The sequence below is a fragment of the Phyllobates terribilis genome, unplaced genomic scaffold (assembly GCF_046119375.1).
Source record: "Phyllobates terribilis strain yellow unplaced genomic scaffold, ASM4611937v1 Scaffold_3__8_contigs__length_932513732, whole genome shotgun sequence".
Lineage (NCBI taxonomy): Eukaryota > Metazoa > Chordata > Amphibia > Anura > Dendrobatidae > Phyllobates > Phyllobates terribilis.
The window spans coordinates 757442909-757465042 of record NW_027362763.1 but is presented as its reverse complement, the minus strand read 5'-3'; the positions used below and the strand labels follow the sequence as shown (position 1 = coordinate 757465042).

The 22134-nt window shown below is 44.4% G+C and overlaps 1 protein-coding gene across 3 annotated transcripts in view; it reads left to right on the top strand.

Annotated features, from left to right (window-relative positions):
- Positions 1-22134, top strand: part of MACROD2 (mono-ADP ribosylhydrolase 2) — a 2798553-nt gene that overhangs the window by 2676555 nt on the left and 99864 nt on the right. The gene's annotated exons all lie outside the window — the stretch shown is intronic.

Genomic DNA, 22134 nt, shown 5'->3' with positions numbered 1-22134 from the left:
ATCAGATGTGTGAAACCAGCCTAAGGGTATGTGTACATGTTAAGTATTTGCTGCTGACATTTCTGCATCAAAAACGTGTCCCTTGGCTGGAAAAACACTGAATAAAAAAAGCATATTTTTTATGCATTTTTTTCCCTTTCGTGAGAATGGGTGAAAAATGCTGAAAGAATTGACATGCTGCAGATAGAAACTGCTTCAAATCTGCAAGGAAAAAATAAGCAACATGTGCATGAGGTTTCAAAAATCTCTTTTACTTTACTGGGACAGTAAAATACTGCGTTTTTCATGGCAAAAACGCAACTTGTGTACATACTCTTACTGTACGACCACAATGTAGAAGAGTTTCAATGGAGAGACAGTGGATCATACGTCCTGCTCATTCAATGCTTATAGGGCTAACTGAAATAGTCAGGGATTGTATAGAGCATATACATGATTGCCACTTATTTAAAGAAGCACTCCCATCAAAGTTTCTATCCCCTTACTATATGGTAGTCATATCATATAGCACTAAGTACTTACAATTGCTCAATTTGCCTTTTTACCCACCTAATTCTTCTCTTTTCTCTGCTATATGTTGAAACAGGAAGGCACTTTTTCCTGCATGAGTCTTCCCCCTCTTCAATTCCTGACTCAGCTGCTCTGCTCCTCCCCCCTACCTGGGACTTTGCAGTGATGACTCATGCAGGGAAAAGAGACTTTCCGTTTCTACATAGAGCTTAAAAGGATTCAGCTAGTCAGTTGTTAACCACGTGATGTCATAGGCCTAATGGAAAACAGAAGAATTTGCTGGGTAGAAGGGAAAAATGAGCAATTGTAAGTGCACAGTCCTTTATAATATGATTGTCAGGACACAACAGGGGGAATCACACAGATCTCCCGGTTGGTACCAATTTGTCAGGAGAACACAGTCGGCCGCCTCCAATCGTCAGGACTATTATGCAATTGACTGACAATTGATGGACGAGGTCATGGCTATTTTCATTACTAGGCCAGTTATTGGGGAACTCACAGTGAGCGTTTAGTATATACACATCCGATTCCAACGCATGGAATATATATATGTATATATATATACATATATATATATATATATATATATATATACATACATACATACATACACTAGCTGTACTACCTGGCTTCCCCCGGGTTAATAACTGCTGTTAGCAAAATAGAATGTGTTAACAAAAATTTATTCTCCACACAAAAACCACAAAGCACATTGGCCCTTGAGGAAGCAGCTCTTCTTCTCTTATCTGCAAGCCTCGCTTCCCTCTCCTCAGAAAGTTCATTGGCCCTTGAGGAAGCAGCTCTTGTTTTCATGTCTGCAAGCCTCGCTTCCCTCTCCTCAGAAAGTTCATTGGCTCTTGAGGAAGCAGCTCTTGTTTTCATGCCTGCAAGCCTCACTTCCCTCTCCTCAGAAAGTTCATTGGCCCTTGGGGAAGCCGCTCTTGTTTTCATGTCTGCAAGCCTCGCTTCCCTCTCCTCAGAAAGTTCATAGGCCCTTGAGGAAGCAGCTCTTGTTCTCTTGTCTGCAAGCCTCGCTTCCCCCTGCTCAGAAAGTTCATTGGCTCTTGAGGAAGCAGCTGCTGTTCTCATGTGTGTCAGCCTTGTTTCTCGGTCTTCACATTTTTCATTGGCCCATAATGCAGCTTTTCTTTTCGCATCAGCTGACATTCGTGCCATGAAATTCCTTCTCTTATGAGGCATTATTGTGGTAAAAATAGTGTGTAACTGGCAGTTTCTATATCCTCTCACATAGAAGTAATGTGACTGACATCAGCCTTTCCACCAACACACCCTAACTGACATCTTACTACCTTACACAAGCTTTGTTATACTGAGAATGTCCTTTGTTGCCTATATTAACCAATCACAGCTCAGATTGGTTGCTATTGGCAGCCTGATAAATCTTTGTGAGATGAGTTTCGTGTGTGCTGAGGGTGGTATATGTGTTCAAGCACGTGATAATGTGTGGCGCATTTTGTGTGTGTGTTCATATCCCCGTGTGTGGTGAGTATGAGTATCCCATGTCGGGGCCCCACCTTCGCAACTGTGCAGTATATACTCTTTGGCGCCATCGCTCTCATTCTTTAATTCTCCCTTGTTCACATGTGTCAGCTGCCAATTTGCCTCCAACACTTTTACTTTTTCCCCATTATGTAGATAGGGGCAAAATTGTTTGGTGAATTGGAATGCTTTGGGTTAAAATTTCGCCTCACAACATAGCCTATGACGCTCTTGGGGTCCAGACGTGTGACTGTGCAAAATTTTGTTGCTGTAGCTGCGACGGTGCAGATGCCAATCCCAGACATACACACATACATACACACACACACATTCAGCTTTATATATTAGATATACAGTACAGACCAAAAGTTTGGACACACCTTCTCATTTAAAGATTTTTCTGTATTTTCTTGACTATGAAAATTGTACATTCACACTGAAGGCATCAAAACTATGAATTAACACATGTGGAATTATATACTTAACAAAAAAGTGTGAAACAACTGAAAATATGTCTTATATTCTAGGTTCTTCAAAGTAGCCACCTTTTGCTTTGATGACTGCTTTGCACACTCTTGGCATTTCTCTTCCTGATATCTTGACAGATTTTTTTTTAGACTTTCCCATGATGCTACACAAAGAAGCAGTTTGTTTCAGGTGTGCATTAAAATACATCCACAGGTGTGTCTCTAATTAACTCAGAAGCTTCCAAATACATGACATCATCATATGGGCAGTCCAGAATTGTTTAAAGGCATAGTAATCTTAGTGTATGTAAACTTTTGACTTTGCAGTAAGTAATAAAAATGCCTTAAAACATTTTCTCTCTCTCTCTCTCTCTCTCTCTGTCATTATTTTGGCATTGGGAAATATTAAATATTATTGTAATCATATTTGACCTAAAACGGGAAAGGTTTATTCTGATTTCATGTCAGATATTGAGAAAAACATGCACGTGTCTTTTTATACAGTGTATGTAAACTTCTGGTTTCAACTGTGTGTGTGTGTGTGTGTGTGTGTATATATATATATATATATACACTGCTCAAAAAAATAAAGGGAACACTCAAATAACACATCCTAGATCTAAATGAATGAAATATTCTCATTGAATACTTTGTTCTGTACAAAGTTGAATGTGCTGACAACAAAATTGCACAAAAATCATCAATGGAAATCAAATTTATTAACCAATGGATGCCTGGATTTGGAGTCACCCCCAGAATTAAAGTGGAAAAACACACTACAGGCTGATGCAACCATGATGTAATGTCCTTAAAACAAGTCAAAATGAGGCTCAGTATTGTGTGTGGCCTCCACGTGCCTGTATGACCTCCCTACAATGCCTGGGCATGCTCCTGATGAGGTTGCGGATGGTCTCCTGTGGGATCTCCTCCCAAACCTGGACTAAAGTATCCGCCAACTCCTGGACAGTCTGTGGTGCAATGTGATGTTGGTGGATGGAGCGAGATATGATGTCCCAGATGTGCTCAATCGGATTCAGGTCTGGGGAACGGGCGGGCCAGTCCATAGCTTCAATGCCTTCATCTTGCAGGAACTGCTGACACACTCGAGCCACATGAGGTCTGGCATTGTCCTGCATTAGGAGGAACCCAGGGCCAACCGCACCAGCATATGGTCTCACAAGGGGTCTGAGGATCTCATCTCAGTACCTAATGGCAGTCAGGCTACCTCTAGCGAGCACATGGAGGGCTGTGCGGCCCTCCAAAGAAATGCCACCCCACACCATTACTAACCCACTGCCAAACCGGTCATGTTGAAGGATGTTGCAGGCAGCAGATCACTCTCCACGGAGTCTCCAGACTCTGTCACGTCTGTCACATGTGCTCAGTGTGAACCTGCTTTCATCTGTGAAGAGCATAGGGCGCCAGTGGAAACTTTGCCAATCCTGGTGTTCTGTGGCAAATGCCAAGCATCCTGCACAGTGTTGGGCTGTGAGCACAACCCCCATCTGTGGACGTCGGGCCCTAATACCACCCTCATGGAGTCGGTTTCTAACCGTTTGTGCAGACACATGCACATTTGTGGCCTGCTGGAGGTCATTTTGCAGGGCTCTGGCAGTGCTCCTCCTGTTCCTCCTTGCACAAAGGCGGAGGTAGCGGTCCTGATGCTTGGTTTTGCCCTCCTACGGCCCCCTCCATGTCTCCTGGTGTACTGGCCTGTCTCCTGGTAGCGCCTCCAGCTTCTGGACACTATGCTGACAGACATAGCAAACCTTCTTGCCACAGCTCGCATTGATGTGCCATCCTGGATGAGCTGCACTACCTGAGCAAATTCTGTGGGTTGTAGAGTCCGTCTCATGTTACCACGAGTGTGAAAACACAACTAACATTCAAAACTGACCAAAACATCAGCCAGAAGGCATTGGTACTGAGATGTGGTCCCCACGTGCAGAACCACTCCTTTATTGAGTGTGTCTTGATAATTGCTAATAATTTCCATCTATTGTCTATTCCATTTGCACAACAGCATGTGAAATTGATTATCAATCAGTGTTGCTTCCTAAGTGGACAGTTTGATTTCACAGAAGTTTGATTTACCTGGAGTTATATTCTGTTGTTTAAGTGTTTCCTTTATTTTTTTGAGCAGTGTATATATATATATATATATATATATATATATACATATATATATATACATATATATATATCTATATCTATACAGTACAGGCCAAAAGTTTGGACACACCTTCTCATTTAAAGATTTTTCTGTATTTTCATGACTATGAAAATTGTACATTCACACTGAAGGCATCAAAACTATGAATTAACACATGTGGAATTATATAGTTAACAAAAAAGTGTGAAACAACTGAAAATATGTCTTAAATTCTAGGTTCTTCAAAGTAGTCACCTTTTGCTTTGATGACTGCTTTGCACACTCTTGATGAGCTTCAAGAGGTAGTCATCGGAAATGGTTTTCACTTCACAGGTGTGCCCTGTCAGGTTTAATAAGTGGGATTTCTAGCCTTATAAATGGGGTTGGGACCATCAGTTGTGTTGTGCAGAAGTCTGGTGGATACACAGCGGATAGTCCTACTGAATAGATTGTTAGAATTTGTATTATGGCAAGAAAAAAGCAGATAAGTAAAGAAAAACGAGTGGCCATCATTACTTTAAGAAATGAAGGTCAGTCTGTGCGAAAAATTGGGAAAACTTTGAAAGTGTCCTCAAGTGCAGTTGCAAAAACCATCAAGCGCTACAAAGAAACTGTCTCACATGAGGACCGCCCCAGGAATGGAAGACCAAGAGTCACCTCTGCTTCTGAGGATAAGTTTATCCGAGTCACCAGCCTCAGAAATCACAGGTGAACAGCAGCTCAGATTAGAGACCAGGTCAGTGCCACACAGAGTTCTAGCAGCAGACACATCTCTGCAACAACTGTTAAGAGAAGACTTTGTGCAGCAGGCCTTCATAGTAAAATAGCTGCTAGGAAACCACTGCTAAGGACAGGCAACAAGCAGAAGAGACTTGTTTGGGCTAAAGAACACAAGGAATGGACATTAGACCAGTGGAAATCTGTGCTTTGGTCTGATGAGTCCAAATTTGAGATCTTTGGTTCCAATCATTGTGTCTTTGTGCGACGCAGAAAAGGTTAACGGATGGACTCTACATGCCTGGTTCTCACCGTGAAGCATGGAGGAGGAGGTGTGATGGTGCTGGGGGTGCTTTGCTGGTGACACTGTTGGGGATTTATTCAAAATTGAAGGCATACTGAACCAGCATAGCTACCACAGCGTCTTGCAGCGGCATGCTATTCCATCTGGTTTCCGTTTAGTTGGACCATCATTTATTTTTCAACAGGACAATGACCCCAAACACCCCTCCAGGCTGTGTAAGGGCTATTTGACCAAGAAGGAGAGTGATGGGGTGCTACGCCAGAGGACCTGGCCTCCACAGTCACCAGACCTGAACCCAATCGAGATGGTTTGGGGTGAGCTGAACTGCAGAGTGAAGGCAAAAGGGCCAACAGGTGCTAAGCATCTCTGGGAACTCCTTCAAGATTGCTGGAAGACCATTTCCGGTGACTACCTCTTGAAGCTCATCAAGAGAATGCCAAGAGTGTGCAAAGCAGTCATCAAAGCAAAAGGTGGCTACTTTGAAGAATCTAGAATATAAGACATATTTTCAGTTGTTTCACACTTTTTAGCTAAGTTTATAATTCCACATGTGTTAATTCATAGTTTTGATGCCTTCAGTGTGAATATGCAATTTTCATAGTCAAGAAAATACAGAAAAATCTTTAAATGAGAAGGTGTGTCCAAACTTTTGGTCTGTACTGTATATATATATACACACACACACACACACACACACACACACACACACACACACACACATATATATATATATATATATATATATATATATATATATATATATATATATATATATATGTATATACCCCCTGGTACTGTCACTGCCAAACTCCACAATAACTAAAGAAACTAGCTGCTACCACCGATCGTTTATACAGGCCAACTGGACACCCATTACAGATAGTGTATTGCTTCAGGAGGTGTGCGGTTTATAGAGCAAAAGGAATACAGCTATTACATTTTATACATTTAATCCAAAAAGTATCCATCGTTTAAAAAAATATACAAAGATGCTACAAAATGGGAACAAAACAATATGATGTATACCATTACATAAAATAAAAATGATAAACAGAGGACCGGTACTAATCCTGATGTAACAGAAATTATGCAGTTTGTAGTGAAGGGAAGCACTACTTTTTGGGGAAATGGGCAAAACCACATCGTACTGTGTCTTACAGGACTAACAAGGATTACAGTTCGGCATTTGCTTTTATTACCAAAAGTCACACTTACATACCTCCCCTCTGTTGACTAACAACAGGGCTGGTCATGGGATGTGGCTATGTCTTTTAGAAAATTATGGAATCTCCAACTTCTTTAATATCTTTGCCCCTGGAGGTCCCAGGTGGGAGATATTAATGTCATGTTTCATATCCAGATTTTATCTATCCATAGAGAGGAGACATGGCATACGTATCATCATCAATATGCCCGATAATTTGGAGGTGTTGCTGCAACCGCCTAGTGACGTAAGAGAATGCGTTACGTTCGCCACTTCGTCACAACTCTGAAAATATGACTTTCATATCTGTCATGTCATAAAAACCCAATATTTATAACCTTCAAAGGAGGACAAAGAAGCTTAGTCTGCCTGCCAGTTCTAGTCACGCTGAGGATAAAGGTGATAAATTATCTCCACCGGCCATAAATCTGTCACCTTACCCATTCTTCAGCAAGCTGAAGAAGAATAGGTATTTGCTATCCATCAGATACCAACTTTAATTACCTGTTTGCAGGAAGGGTAGTTGGATGGTCTCAGCTGAAGATAAGGTTCATGTGGAGGTCATGGAGCTAGATTTTGCTCCATTTACTCTATGCTTCAAGGTTAATATGAGAACTTTATAGATTTTACAATTATATATATGATGAAGCCCAAAAATTTCAAAAGCACTTCCATATAATAAATTATAAACATACAAATAATCGGAAAATTAGCACCAGTTGAATAAAATAGATTTTTTATTAACACATAATTAAAATCCAAATAAAATACATAAAAGTGGGAAAGAAACTAGAACAGACAAAAAAAACCTACAAAAGCCAGTCATGTCATAATATGTCCACTATATTGAGCAAGCGCTCTAAATCACAATAATCACTGAACCATAATTACATTTAATCAAATATACCGGATTCTTAGTAGAGTTGAGCCACCCCCGAAGTGTTCGGGTTCGGTTTGTCGAACACCGGTATGTTCGCCGAACTGTTCGTCGAACACCGTCGAACACCATTAAAACCAATGGCAGGCAAACAAAAACACATAGAAACACATAGAAAACACCTTCAAAGGTGTCCAAAAGCTGACAAACTGCTCAGAAGACACAACTAACACATGGAAAAGTGACAAGTACATATAGTCATGCGAAAAGAAAAGAGGTGTAGGAGTAAAAGGAGGGGGAGACGCAGATATAGGCATGTCATGCCCTTCTAAAATCAAGAAAAGCTGGAGTAAAAATCTAAAGTCAGCCTACCAACACCCAGATGTCATGACAAGAAAATTAAAAAAAGAAATATCTTTAGGTAGAATGGCGGTTCCATTCAGAGCACTTAACTTACAAGATGTAGTGGTATCCCCGTTGGGAGTCGTGCCAAAAACAGAACCCAATACATTCAGACTAATCCACCATTTGTCATATCCAAGGGGCAGGTCAGTAAACGACATCGACGCGGAACCAAGTGCAGTAGTATATACTGTACCTCCTTTGACAAGGCAATCAGGCGGGTCAAGAAGTTGGGAAGCGGCACCCTAATGGCCAAAACAGACATTGAGGGGGCGTTCCGGTTACTTACTACCTGTGCCTCCGAATAGTGTCCGCCTATTGGGCTGCTTCTGGGAAGGAGCATACTATATAGATCGCTGTTTTCCCATGGGGTGCTCCAGATCCTGCTCACTATTTGAGGCTTTTAGTTGCTTCCTCGAATGGGTTGTCATGGACGTTTCTAAGGGGGCACATATTATCCATTACCTCGACAACTTCTTATGCCTGGGCCCAAAAGATTCGCCACAGTGTGAATACACGCGGTAGTCCACCTGTGAGAAGGAGAGAGCTGGAGGGAGAGTGGACACCACAGAGCTGAGGTGTTAGATGGAGAACGGAAGAAGGAAAGAGGGCGAGGGAGGTAAGGGAGTACGGTGGAAGGCCGACCTGAGCTCCCCCACGTTCCTGCTGGACGGGGAACTGCCCTTGGAAGAAAAGCCGCTTGCGCATCCCTTTGAGGTTACAGACGCGAGCGGGCAGAGGGACTACGCTGGAGTGCGAAGCCGACACGGCCAGTCCGTTCCTGCCCGTGCGACCTCCGTGTCGCAGGGTTTGTGCCAGAGCCGCGTTGGACCCTGACAGCCAGCCCCCCTCTCCCAATACTGGTGCCTGTCCGCTGGTGGGTCGAGACCCCCCGCGGTGGAGGCAGGTCTAAGCTCTGTAATTTAAATTGGCTTTGTAATTTGAATGAGTACACTTTAAATCCTTTTACAAGGATCTATTGGAGGGCAAGTCTGATGCCAGCAGCCGCGGTAATTCCAGCTCCAGTAGCGTCCACTAAAGCTGCTGCAGTTAAAAAGCTTTTATAAGGATCGAGCTCGGCTGTCCACCGCAAGGTATCCTACTGCCAGTCCGAGCCCCTATGCCTTGGGGTGCCTCCTGATGCTCTTCACTGAGAATCCCGTGGTCCCGAAGCATTTCCTTTGAAAAAATGAAGTGTCCAAACTACAGGTGGTGTAGCTTGCTTAACAGCCGGGATAATCCGCTGACTAGCAGACCCTGCTACTAGGCACAAAGTATTTCCTGGGCTAGATGCAGTTAAAAATTTGTAATTAGATACTCTCGTTGGATGCTGAGAAAGCATTCCATAGAGTCTCCTGGCACGCCATATATGATTCTCTTAAAAAGCTTGGGGTAGGGGTCTAGGGGACCCTTTTATAGCCAAAATCACGGCCCTGAATCGTAATACGTCACCTAGGCTGAAGATAAATGGAACTGTAGCACCCTGAGGGCTCGGTTGCTACAGAGGTATTGCACCTCACCCAGAGGTGTGATATCTCACTCTCAGGTAAGGATGTAGTGTGGATCAGGACCCGACACCTGCATGCATTACACCACATTGCCGTGGGGCAGGGCGACCAATATGTCCCTGAGATGGGCACGACAGTCCCTGTCCCTGGCTGGAGTGGGGGGAGGGAACACTGAGGAAGGGGAACCCTGTAGTGCAGGAGCAGGGAGGAAGCAGTTCCTGGGTGCATTGAGAAGGGAGTATAAAAGGTGGGCACCATCTTAGTTCAGTGCAGAGAAGTCTGAGCAGAAGTGGCAGGGAGCAGGGGCTCTGCATGAGCTCTGCTCCGGAGGCGGGCCTAGTAACAGAGGCCCAGGCCTGGAAGAGGGAGAAGGAAGGAAGAGGAGCGGAGAAGGCTCCAGGAACGAGGAACGAAGGGATCTCAGGGGTGCGGACGGGCGAGTCGCCACCGCACGCCCGAATCCACCTGCGTGGAGGGGTCAGGCCAAATGGGGAGACCGGTCCCCGAAACTAGTGGAGGCAGGAAACGACCCTCAGCTAGAAACAGGAGGCTGTGACATTCTATGTGGCGCAGCCCCTCGCTACACCCGCTAGGAAGGCACCACATAGGGTCAGGGAAACTGGCGCCAAGTTTACCAAGAGGAGGCCCGAGGCAGCCGGACAGAAGGGTTGGTAAGAAAGGCCAGACAAAGGACACACAAAGGGGGTCCTGTGAAGCACTCCAAAGTTATCTGGGAGTTGTCTGAGCCCCTCACCTGGTGAGCACAGTACGACGTGGGCAGCCGTTACCTGCAGACGTGGTCTGGATAATAAGAACTGTGAGTAAAGGCCCTGGACTGCATCACTGACTCCGTGTCATTACTGCTGCTGCCCTGCACCATCACCCCCATCCTCCGCATACACTGCCCTGAGGCTATACTCCTCCCATGGGGAGTTATGCTACGCTCTGCTGCACCCACAACACCAGCCTCAGCGGTCTGCCCTGGAGCGGCGGTTCACTCTGACCGCAATCCACGGGTGGCGTAGTCGGACATTTAAACATCAAAACCACATAAATAGTTCCGCCACTGGTTTGACCGCCCTGAGCCACGGAACCGGGTTGCCGCCACGGAGACTACAACCACCAGCATCCACCAAAAAGGGTCCGGCTCCGGGTGTCCCAAGGCCCAGGGGGCGCGTCAGAACATTTTCATCACCTTTCACAATCACCAATGGGACAAGGCAGGGATGTTCTCTGTCCCCTCTCTTATACATCCTAGTGACGGAGCACCTGCTCTCATCAATTCGCCATAACCCCAATATTAGGTGGATTGAGGTGGGAGGCACCGAGTACAAGTGCTCTCTATTTGCTGATGATGTCCTAGTATATATCACTCAATCACATATATCCATCCATGCTGTTATGGCTGAAATAGATCACTTTGTTACATGGTCAAATTTTAAAATCAATGCAGCGAAGTCTGAGGCCCTCGATGTCTCCCTCCCCAAATCCATATAGGATTCCATCCAGTCCAACTTTCCCTTTGCCTGGCCCTCACAGGGTATCAAATACTTAGGAATTCCTATTCATAGAGACCTCTCCCATCTATGTTATCTTAATTTTGGGCCCTTTATTGAACAACTCCATACAGACCACGGTTGGCAAGTTAGAACTGTAAGATTCACTACGTGAACCACTGGTGTTTTGTGGAAAAGCACATGTACACTGTGTTCCAAATTATTATGCAAAAAGTGTTTAGGAGTGATAAGGGAAGAATTTGTTTGTTTGTCAGTTAAACTCATTGATGGTGATGTGTGTCAGGGCTCTTTATATCACTGTAAGCAATTGCAGACACCTGTGCTAATTAGTTTGGCAGGTGTGTCCAATGAAAGGCAAGACTACTTAAGAAGGCTGTCTCACATTATTAAGCAGCCTACATTTTCTGCCAAAATGGGAAAGAAAAAGGATGTGTCGGCTGCTGAGAAGCAACAAATTGTGGAGTGTTTAGGTCAAGGCATGACTACAATCAACATTGTGCGATGATCAGGATGAAGTGTCTTGGCAATCAAGAACTATGTAGCTGATTCACAGTACACACGTGTGCGTGCTGATAAGGGCAAATTGAGGACGCTTTCCTACAGGCAATTACGTCAGGTTGAAAGAGCAGCGGCAAAAAAGCCTTGTCATAGCAGCAGACAAGTTTTTGAAGCTGCTGGTGCCTCCAACGTCCCCCGAACAACAAGATGCAGGGTCCTTCAGAGGTTTGCAGCTGTGCATACGCCATCCTGTCGACCTCCTCTATCCACTTCACACAAGCAGAAACGGCTCCAGTGGGCCAAACATTACATGAAGACTGATTTCAAAACTGTTTTGTTCACGGATGAGTGCCGTGCAGCGCTCGATGGTCCAGATGGATGGAGTGGAGGATGGCTGGTTGATGGACACCCCACGCAAACACGGCTACAGCGCCAACAAGGAGGAGGTGGAGTAATGTTTTGGGCTGGAATCATGGGGAGAGAGATTGTCGGCCCCTTTAGGATCCCTGAAGGCGCTAAAGATGAACTCCATAATGTATGTGGATTTTCTCAAACAGCACTTCCTGCCATGGTTCAAGAAGAAGAACCGTGTATTTCACAGCAAGATCATTTTTCTGCATGATAATGCACCATCTCATGCTGCACATAAAACATCTGCATCTCTTGCTGATATGGGCATAAAAGGGGACAAACTTATGGTGTGACCCCCATGCTCCCCTGACCTCTACCCCATTCAGAACCTTTGGAGCATCATTAAAAGGAGTGTCTATGATGGCGGGAGGCAGTTCACATCTAAGCAACAGCTCTGGGAGGGTATTCTGTCCTCATGCAAAACAATTGAAGCAGAAACCATCCAAAACCTGACAAATTCAATGGACGAGAGAGTTCAGAAGCTCCTTTCGAACAAGGGGTCCTATGTGAAAATGTAACATCACCTAGAATAAAGTTTTGAGTTGAAAACTGTTTGATTTCAGTTTCTAACAACCTGCTAATGCTTATAATTTCAAAAATTACCATTTTTTTGGTCTTTATTAAAATGAAAAGGTTGATCGAAAAGTTTGGGGGATCTAAGAGTGTGGCAACCCAGTAGTCATGATGACTTCGAATTCTGACAATATGAGGGTCATGCTGCAGGTAGTGCAGCAAGAAGGCACTTATGTGTCTTGCGCATCTCGGAGCCCCAAAATTATTTTCCGGGCTAGATGCAGCTAAAAATTATTATTAATTTTAAATCTGGTGAAGCTTTAGTATAGATGGCCTAATAGGATCAGTGCTGCACACTGCTACAAAGCCTAAATTATTTCCCAGTCAAGATACAGATAAACATGATTAGTAATTTTAAATCTGGTGGAGCTTATTATAGATGGCCTAATAGAATCAGTGCTGCACACTGCTACAAAGCCCAAATTATTTTCCAGCCAAGATACAGATAAACATGATTAGTAATTTGAAAGCTTAAAACGGTTGGTAGGGTGATTTTAACCAATCATCAAGCTTTTACTCTCCCCAGGATGACACAGGGGTAGAAAAGTCGTTTCAAATCCATGATTTGTTCATCTTTATGAACGTGAGTCTGTCTACATTATCAGTGGAGAGCCGCGTGCGCTTATCTGTCAGCACACCACCAGCAGCGCTGAACACACGTTCAGACAGAACGCTGGCTGCGGGGCATGACAAGATCTCCAAGGCGTAAGTGGCTAGCTCCGGCCATTTATCCAGATTGGAAGCCCAAAAAGAGCTAGGGTCCAGTGACACAGTCGTGGCTTCAATGTTTACTTGGAGATACTCCTGTACCATCGTCTCTAGGCGTTGACTATGTGTCAGACTTCTTGTCTCCTGTGGCCTTGCAAAGGATGGGCTAAAAAAGTGGTGAAATTATTCCGCAAAATTGATGTTACCAGCAGATACTGTGGTTCTGTTACGGTTTGAGTGCTGAACACTTGACGGTCCCACGGTTGGCAAGTTGGAACTGTGAGATCACTACGTGCACCACTGGTATTTTGTGGAAAAGCACATGTAAGATTCTGCAACAGTCTCTGCTGATACTCCTGCATGCGTGCATCCCTTTCTATGGCAGGAATAATTTCTGCAAATTTACTTTTGTACCGGGGATCTAACAGTGTGGCAACCCAGTAGTCAGGATTATTTCTAATTCTCACAATTCGAGGGTCATGTTGCAGGTAGTGCAGCAAGAAGGCACTCATGTGTGTTGCGCATCCAGGAGCACCAAGTCCCTGTTGTGTTGGTGGCGAGGTAACAATCATGCTTCCTTCCTCTGTCCTCTCCCCCCAACCTCGCACAACAGAAATGTGATCAAGGTCTCGCTCATCTGATGAGTCTTCCATCAGTTCGTCCTCCACTTCTTCCTGGGCTCCTGCACCTTCCTCACTAGTTTGGCTGCTACCATGCGCCCTGGTAAAACCATCTCCCCCACCCTCACATGCCTGCCACCTTGGTGCTGCCGACCGTCTGGACCTTGCAGATGTTAGCCCTTCCGCATACAACTCCTCCTCCTCTACTTCCTCCACCTCCTCTTGTGCCACCACCTGACTCCGAATTCTGTTTAACATGTGCTCCAGCATGTAAATCACCGGAATAGTCATGCTGATAATGGCATCGTCAGCACTAAACATCTTCGTCGCCATTTCAAAACTGTGCAGAAGGGTGCATAGGTCCCTGATCTGAGACCACTCCTCCAGCGTGATTTGCCCCACCTCTGGATCTCGTTGGCCCAGGCTATACGTCAGAACGTATTGCACCAGGGCTTGTCGGTGCTGCCACAGTCGCTGCAACATGTGCAGAGTTGAATTCCACCGGGTAGGCACATCGCATTTTAGCCGGTGAAGTGGCAGGCCCAACGACTTCTGTAGAGATGTAAGTCGCTGAGCTGCGGGATGCGAACGGCGAAAGTGAGCACACAGCGACCGTGCCCTCTGCAGAAGGCCATCTAGTCTGGGATAGTGGGCTAAAAATTGCTGGACAACCAGGTTCAACACGTGAGCCATACAAGGCACGTGTGTGACATTGCCCCGGCGAAGGGCCGCACCCAGGTTTGCAGCATTGTCGCACACGGCCTTCCCTGGTTTCAGGTCCAGTGGAGACAACCATTCATGAAATTGGTTCTCCAGAGCTGACCACAACTCCTCAGCTGTGTGACTCACATTTCCCAGACATTTCAATGTAAAAACCGCCTGATGACGTTGAGCCCTACTGCCAGCATAGTAAGGTGGTGTGCAGGATCCCTTGTGCGCTGTTAGAAAGCTTGTGGCATGACCAGACAGGCTTTGGGTGCAGGTGGAAGACCGAGAGGAGGTTGAGGAGGCAGAAGCAGTGGAGGAACTTTGACATAAAGAGGATTGACGCACAACTCGTGGGGACGGCAAGACTTGGACAGCAGCCCCTTGTCCTGCTGTCACCATAGTTACCCAGTGCCCAGTCAGCGACATGTAACGCCCCTGTCCATGCCTACTCGTCCAAGTGTCTGTGGTGAAATGCACCCTGTCACACACAGAGTTTCTCAAAGAAGCGGTGATGTTGTGTGCGACATGCTGGTGGAGCGCAGGCACACCTTTCTTTGAGAAGTAGTGCCGACTGGGCATCTGGTACTGGGGCACTGCGACGGACATAAGGTCTCGAAAATCCTCTGTGTCCACCAGGCGGAAAGGCAGCATTTCTGTAGCCAAGAACTTGCAGATGGTGAAATTCAACCTCTTAGCTTTCTCATGGCTAGGAGGAAATGGTCTTTTACTTGTCCACATCTGAGGGACCGAGGGCTGGCTATTGTGCTTAGACGGGGTTGATAAGGGTGTCCCCGGCAAACTGCCGGTCTGTGAGGAAGATGCAGGCGGACATGTTAGGTTGCCTTGATCCAAAGGTGGTGCTATCGTTGTCGGACAACGCTCAACACCAGCTGGTGTTACCACCTCCAAAGAAAATGATGACCTGCCAATCACGCTGGCTGTTGAGGGTAAAGAGGTGGCAGGTCTGCGCCCCAAAACAGGTGTGACTGCTGTCCCCCCAGTCACAGAGGATGAAGAGGCCGCGGATGCACAAGATATGGCAGACGGTGGTTGGCCCGGCCGGCTAGGCCGCATTGTAGCACACTGAGCTTCCCACTGCAACTTATGCTTCATGTCCATGTGCCGGTTCATGCATGAAGTACTCAAACTATGTATTTTTTGGCCTCTACTTAGCTTTTGCTGACAAATGTTACAGATAACACGAGTTGGGTCATCTTTATCGATCTGAAAAAATGCCCAGGCTATGCAAGGCTTAGCACCCATGCGACCTGAAGAGCCACCACGACTTGTGGTGAGAGGCAGAGTTGTGTTTGAGGATGCAGTTGTTGACGTGCTTCCAGTACTACCTCTCTGTCCAGGAAGGCGCAACCTGACCTCGTCGTCACTAGCATCTTCCTCCACCTCCTCTGCTGACCTCATCTCTTGGCTGACTGTGGGTTGACAGTAAGTGGGATCTCCAACCTCATCATCATCACCCTGTGCGTTATCACACCCGTCGTCCTCAGAGCCAACCTGTTCCTGCCCTGACAAAAAACTAAAGTTGTCGCTCCAATCAGGTATTTGAGTCTTATCATCGTCTTCCTCATTGTCTCCACCAACAGTAGTTACAGTTTGGGAATGAGAGTCTACATTATGGTCAGAACCTTCTGAGTCTGGTCCTGGATCCGACTCATAAAGATTCTGGGCATCAGTGCAGATCATTTCCTCGTCTGGATTCACAGAAGCGCTGGAGTCGACCTCTGATTCCCAGGCTATAGTATGAGTAAACAGCTCTGCAGACTCAACCATCTGTTCTACCTCATACTCAGACGGGCAGCTGGAGATTTGGGAGCTGTGAGGAAGCAAGTGCGATTGGGGTGACACCTTTGAGGACTGGAGTATTTGTGATGTTGAAGTTGATGTGGAGGAGAGCCCACTTAAAGGAGCACTTGATATCCGTTGAAGCACCTGCTGTTTTTGTGCCTCATCTGGAATTTGTAGCGATTGGCGTGGCCGTAAGAAAGGGCTCTTATCACATTGTCCGCTAAAAGAAGTAGACATTTTAGTTTGGCTGGAAGATGGTCTTTCTTCTGCAGATGTTACTGTTGCTTTAACACCTACCCCACGGACACAACCTTTTTTCCCCTTCCCAACACGCCTATTCCCCTTTCCACCAGCAGCAGGCCTTTTTCCACTCATTTTGGTGGTTAACTAATTAACAACTCTGGAGTTGTTTGCACAAAAAAACAATGGATGGGAACCGAGCAGAGCTGAGTGGCCAAACTGTGGTATTAGGCCAAAACTATTGGCTGGGTTAGATGCAGAAAAAAATTATATTCAATTTGCAACCTGATGGAGGTCAGTATAGATGGACTAATAGAGAAAGTCCCACACACTGCTAGAAGGCCAAATATTTTTTCAGAGCTAGATGCAGATAAAAATTATTTTTAATTTGCAACCTGATGGAGGTCAGTATAGATGGACTAATAGAGAAAGTCCCACACACTGCTAGAAGGCCAAATATTTTTTCAGAGCTAGATGCAGATAAAAAATATTTTTAATTTGCAACCTGATGAAGGTCAGTATAGATGGACTAATAGAGAAAGTTCCACACACTGCTAGAAGGCCAAATATTTTTTCAGAGGTAGATGCAGAAAAAAATATATTCAGTTTGCAACCTGATGGAGGTCTGTATAGATGGATTAATAGAACAAGTCCCACACACAGCTAGAAGCCCAATATTTTTTCAGAGGTAGATGCAGAAAAAAATATATTCAGTTTGCAACCTGATGGAGGTCAGTATAGATGGACTAATACAACAAGTCCCACACACAGCTAGAAGCCCAATATTTTTTCAGAGGTAGATGCAGAAAAAAATATATTCAGTTTGCAACCTGATGGAGGTCTGTATAGATGGATTAATAGAACAAGTCCCACACACAGCTAGAAGCCCAATATTTTTTCAGAGGTAGATGCAGAAAAAAATATATTCAGTTTGCAACCTGATGGAGGTCAGTATAGATGGACTAATACAACAAGTCCCACACACAGCTAGAAGCCCAATATTTTTTCAGAGGTAGATGCAGAAAAAAATATATTCAGTTTGCAACCTGATGGAGGTCTGTATAGATGGACTAATACAACAAGTCCCACACACAGCTAGAAGCCCAATATTTTTTCAGAGGTAGATGCAGAAAAAAATTATATTCAGTTTGCAACCTGATGGAGGTCAGTATAGATGGACTAATACAACAAGTCCCACATACAGCTAGAAGCCCAATATTTTTTCAGAGGTAGATGCAGAAAAAAATATATTCAGTTTGCAACCTGATGGAGGTCTGTATAGATGGATTAATAGAACAAGTCCCACACACAGCTAGAAGCCCAATATTTTTTCAGAGGTAGATGAAGAAAAAAATATATGCAGTTTGCAACCTGATGGAGGTCAATATAGATGGACTAATACAGCAAGTCCCACACACAGCTAGAAGCCCAATATTTTTTCAGAGCTAGATGCAGAAAAAAATTATATTCAATTTACAACCTGATGGAGGTCAGTATAGATGGACTAATAGAATGATGCTATGCCCAAAAGATTTTACTTCACTAGGTGTAGTAAAAAAATTTGTATTCTATACACAGGTGGTATATCTTGCAACACAGATAGGCTACTCCACTGACTAACACACTCTGCAATAGGCCAAAAAGGATTAGCTTTGCTAGATTCAGCCAAATGATGTGAAAAAAACTTGCACAGCACTGGCACAGACCTGCCTGGCAAAAACTGATAGGAACTGATGTAACCTAGTCCTGAAAAGGACTCCAATTACAATTAGTCTTTGCTCCCACAATCTATCTATTTAAGAGCACAGACCTGCCTGATAAAAGTCGTAGGAAATGCTGTAACCTAGTCCTTAAAAGGACTGCAATCACAACTATTCCCTACTCCCAAGCTATCTGTAGATTTGTGCGAAAATTGGCTTGAAATTAACAAGGTATAGCGCACACAGCAACAGCGGTGCCGTCTAACACGCAGCTGCAGCAGTGAGAAAATGGTGGCGACGGGGAAAATGGCTTGGTCTTATAGGGCAAGGACATGTGACATACACTGCCAATGACACATGCCCTTGCTTCGTGTGAAAAAAAGCACTTCGCTCCGTGTGTGCGCTGCTGATAGGCTGACAGATTGCACCTCCCCACTGTAAATGCGGGAAAGAGAAAAAAAAAATGGAGATCTTCATTGTTCCTGCAGAGATCCATCCCCTGCCCCTCCCCCCACCCCGCTGTACACTCAAACTGCGTATTAACATTAATTTTCATCATTACTGAGAAAAAATCCAGTTATGATTTTGGTGCATGAACAGTTATCGAACATAACCTCGAACAGCCGAATTTTTCTCAAATTGTTCGTGTTCGCCGAACGGCTTGAACACCGCCCAAAACAGCTCGAATTTGAGATTGGCGAACAGTTCGAGTAGAACAACGCTCATCTCTATTAACTAATTGGCAACTCTGTAGTTGTTTGCGCAAAAAACGATGGATGGAAACCGAGCAGAGCTGAGTGGCCAAACTGTGGTACTAGCCCAAAAGGATTGGCTGGGTTAGATGCAGTAAAACAATTTTACTAGATACACAGGCGGTGTAGCTTGCTTCACAGGTGGGCTACTCCGCTGACTACGAGACACTGCTACTATGTCCAAAAGGATTTACTGTGCTAGATGCAGTAAAAAATTGTTATTTGATACACAGTGGTGTAGCTTGGTTCAGATGGGCTACTCCACTGACTACCACACACTGCTACTATGCCCAAAAAGATTTACTTGGCTAGATGCAGTAAAAAATTGTTATTTGATACACAGTGGTGTAGCTTGGTTCAGATGGGCTGCTCCACTGACTAACACACACTGCTACTATGCCCAAAAGGATTTACTGGGCTAGATGCAGTAAAAAATTGTTATTTGATACACAGTGGTGTAGCTTGGTTCAGATGGGCTACTCCAATGACTAACAGACACTGCTACACGCCCAAAAGGATTTACTGGGCTAGATGCAGTAAAAAATTGTTATTTGATATACAGTGATGTAGCTTGGTTCAGATGGGCTACTCCAATGTCTTACAGACACTGCTACAGGCCCAAAGGATTTACTGGGCTAGATGCAGTAAAAAATTGTTATTAGATACACAGGTGGTGTAGCTTGGTACAGATGGGCTACTCCACTGACTACCAGACACTGCTACTATGCCCAAAAGGATTTACTGGGCTAGATGCAGTAAAAAATTGTTATTAGATACACAGGTGGTGTAGCTTGGTTCAGATGGGCTACTCCACTGACTAACACACACTGCTATTATGCCCAAAAGGATTTACTGGGCTAGATGCAGTAAAAAATTATTTGATACACAGTGGTGTAGCTTGGTTCAGATGTGCTACTCCAATGACTACCAGACACTGCTACTATGCTCAAAAGTATTTACTGGGCTAGATGCAGTAAAAAATTATTTGATACACAGTGGTGTAGTTTGGTAAAGATAGGCTACTCCAATGACTACCAGACACTGCTACTATGCCTAAAAGGATTTACTGGGCTAGATGCAGTAAAAAATTGTTATTTGATACACAGTGGTGTAGCTTGGTTCAGATAGGCTACTCCAATGACTACCAGACACTGCTACAGGCCCAAACGGATTTACTGGGCTAGATGCAGTAAAAAATTGGTATTAGATACACAGGTGGTGTAGCTTGGTACAGATGGGCTACTCCACTGACTACCAGACACTGCTACTATGCCCAAAAGGATTTACTGGGCTAGATGCAGTAAAAAATTGGTATTAGATACACAGGTGGTGTAGCTTGCAACACAGATAGATACGCTACTCCACTGACTAACACACACTGCTAGAGGCCCAAAAGGATTGGCTTAGCTACATTTAGCCAAATGCTGTGAAAAACACTTGCACAGCACTGGCACAGACCTGCCTGGCAAAAAGTGCTAGGAACTGCTGTAACCTAGCCCTCAAAAGGGCTGCAATTACTACTAGTCCCTACTCCCTAAACCTATCTGTCTATTTAACAGCAAATTCGCTTGCAATTCACACAGTTAGAAAGTATAGCGCCCACAGCAGCAGCGGTGCCATCTAACACTCAGCTGTAGCAGTGAGAAAATGGTGGCGACGGGGAAAATGGCTGGGTCTTATAGGGCAAGGACATGTGACATACACAGCCAATGACACATGCCATTGCTTGTGTGAAAAAAAAGCACTTCGCTGCATGTGTGCGCTGCTGATAGGCTGACAGACTGCACCTCCCCACTGTAAATGCGAGAAAGAAAAAAAAATGGAGATCGGCATTATTTCTCCAGAGATCCATCCCCTGCCCCCCCCGCCCACTCTACACTGAAACTGTCTATTAACATTGATTAACAGTATTACTGTGAAAAAATACAGCTACGATTTTGGTGCACGAACAGTTATCGAACATAACCTCGAACAGCAGAATTTTTTGCAAATCGTTCGGGTTCGTCGAACGGCTCGAACACCATAAGAAAAATAATGGTGAGCATTCCTACATGAACAGTTTCCTGGAAAGTGGATTGGTCGTCGTGGGCCCCCTTAGACTTTTATCTTTGTAATCATCTGAAGGCAATTGTCTATGCTGTGAAGATACGAGATATGCAGCATCTGAAACAACGTAGATTAACAATAACAGTGATCAGAGAGTGGTAGATAGAGATACATATAGATTAATCATTAGTAATTAATAATTATATGACCTGGCTGATGAGGAAATCCAGACGCGCACGTTTCGCGGCTTGCTTCTTCTTGACTTAAAACGGGGCTCGTCGGGGTTTCCTCATCAGCCAGGTCATATAATTATTAATTACTAATGATTAATCTATAGTTATCTCTATCTACCACTTTCTGATCACTGTTATTGTTTTTCATTTGATGACTCTTTATATCCATGGTCCTATGGAGGTGCTAGCATCTTTGACACAACTGATTGCACTTTATATAAATTGCAGTTGATTTGCACATGAGTTTACATGCACTTTATGTGAGTTATATTCTGCACTTGCAGTATTTGTGGCCTTGAGGAGGTGCCTGCATTATTTGCATTATTAATTGCACCTTAAAATTGTAGCCCATTTGCACATCTGCTTATATGCACTTTATGTGAATTTTTTCTGCACTTGCAGTATTTGTGGCCTCAAGGAAGTGCTTGCATCTTTTGCACTACTAATTTGCACTTTATAGAAAGAAAGGGTAGCTGACTTGCACTTTAGCTTATAGCACTTTATGTGATTTGATTTGTCAATATATTTATTTTGATAAACTACTTAATATTTTCTTCTCTAAGAATCTGGTATATTTGATTCAATGTAATGATGGTTCAGTGATTATTGTGATTTAGATCACTTTCTCCATATGGTGGACATATTATGACATGACTGGCTTTTGTAGGTTTTTTTTGTCTG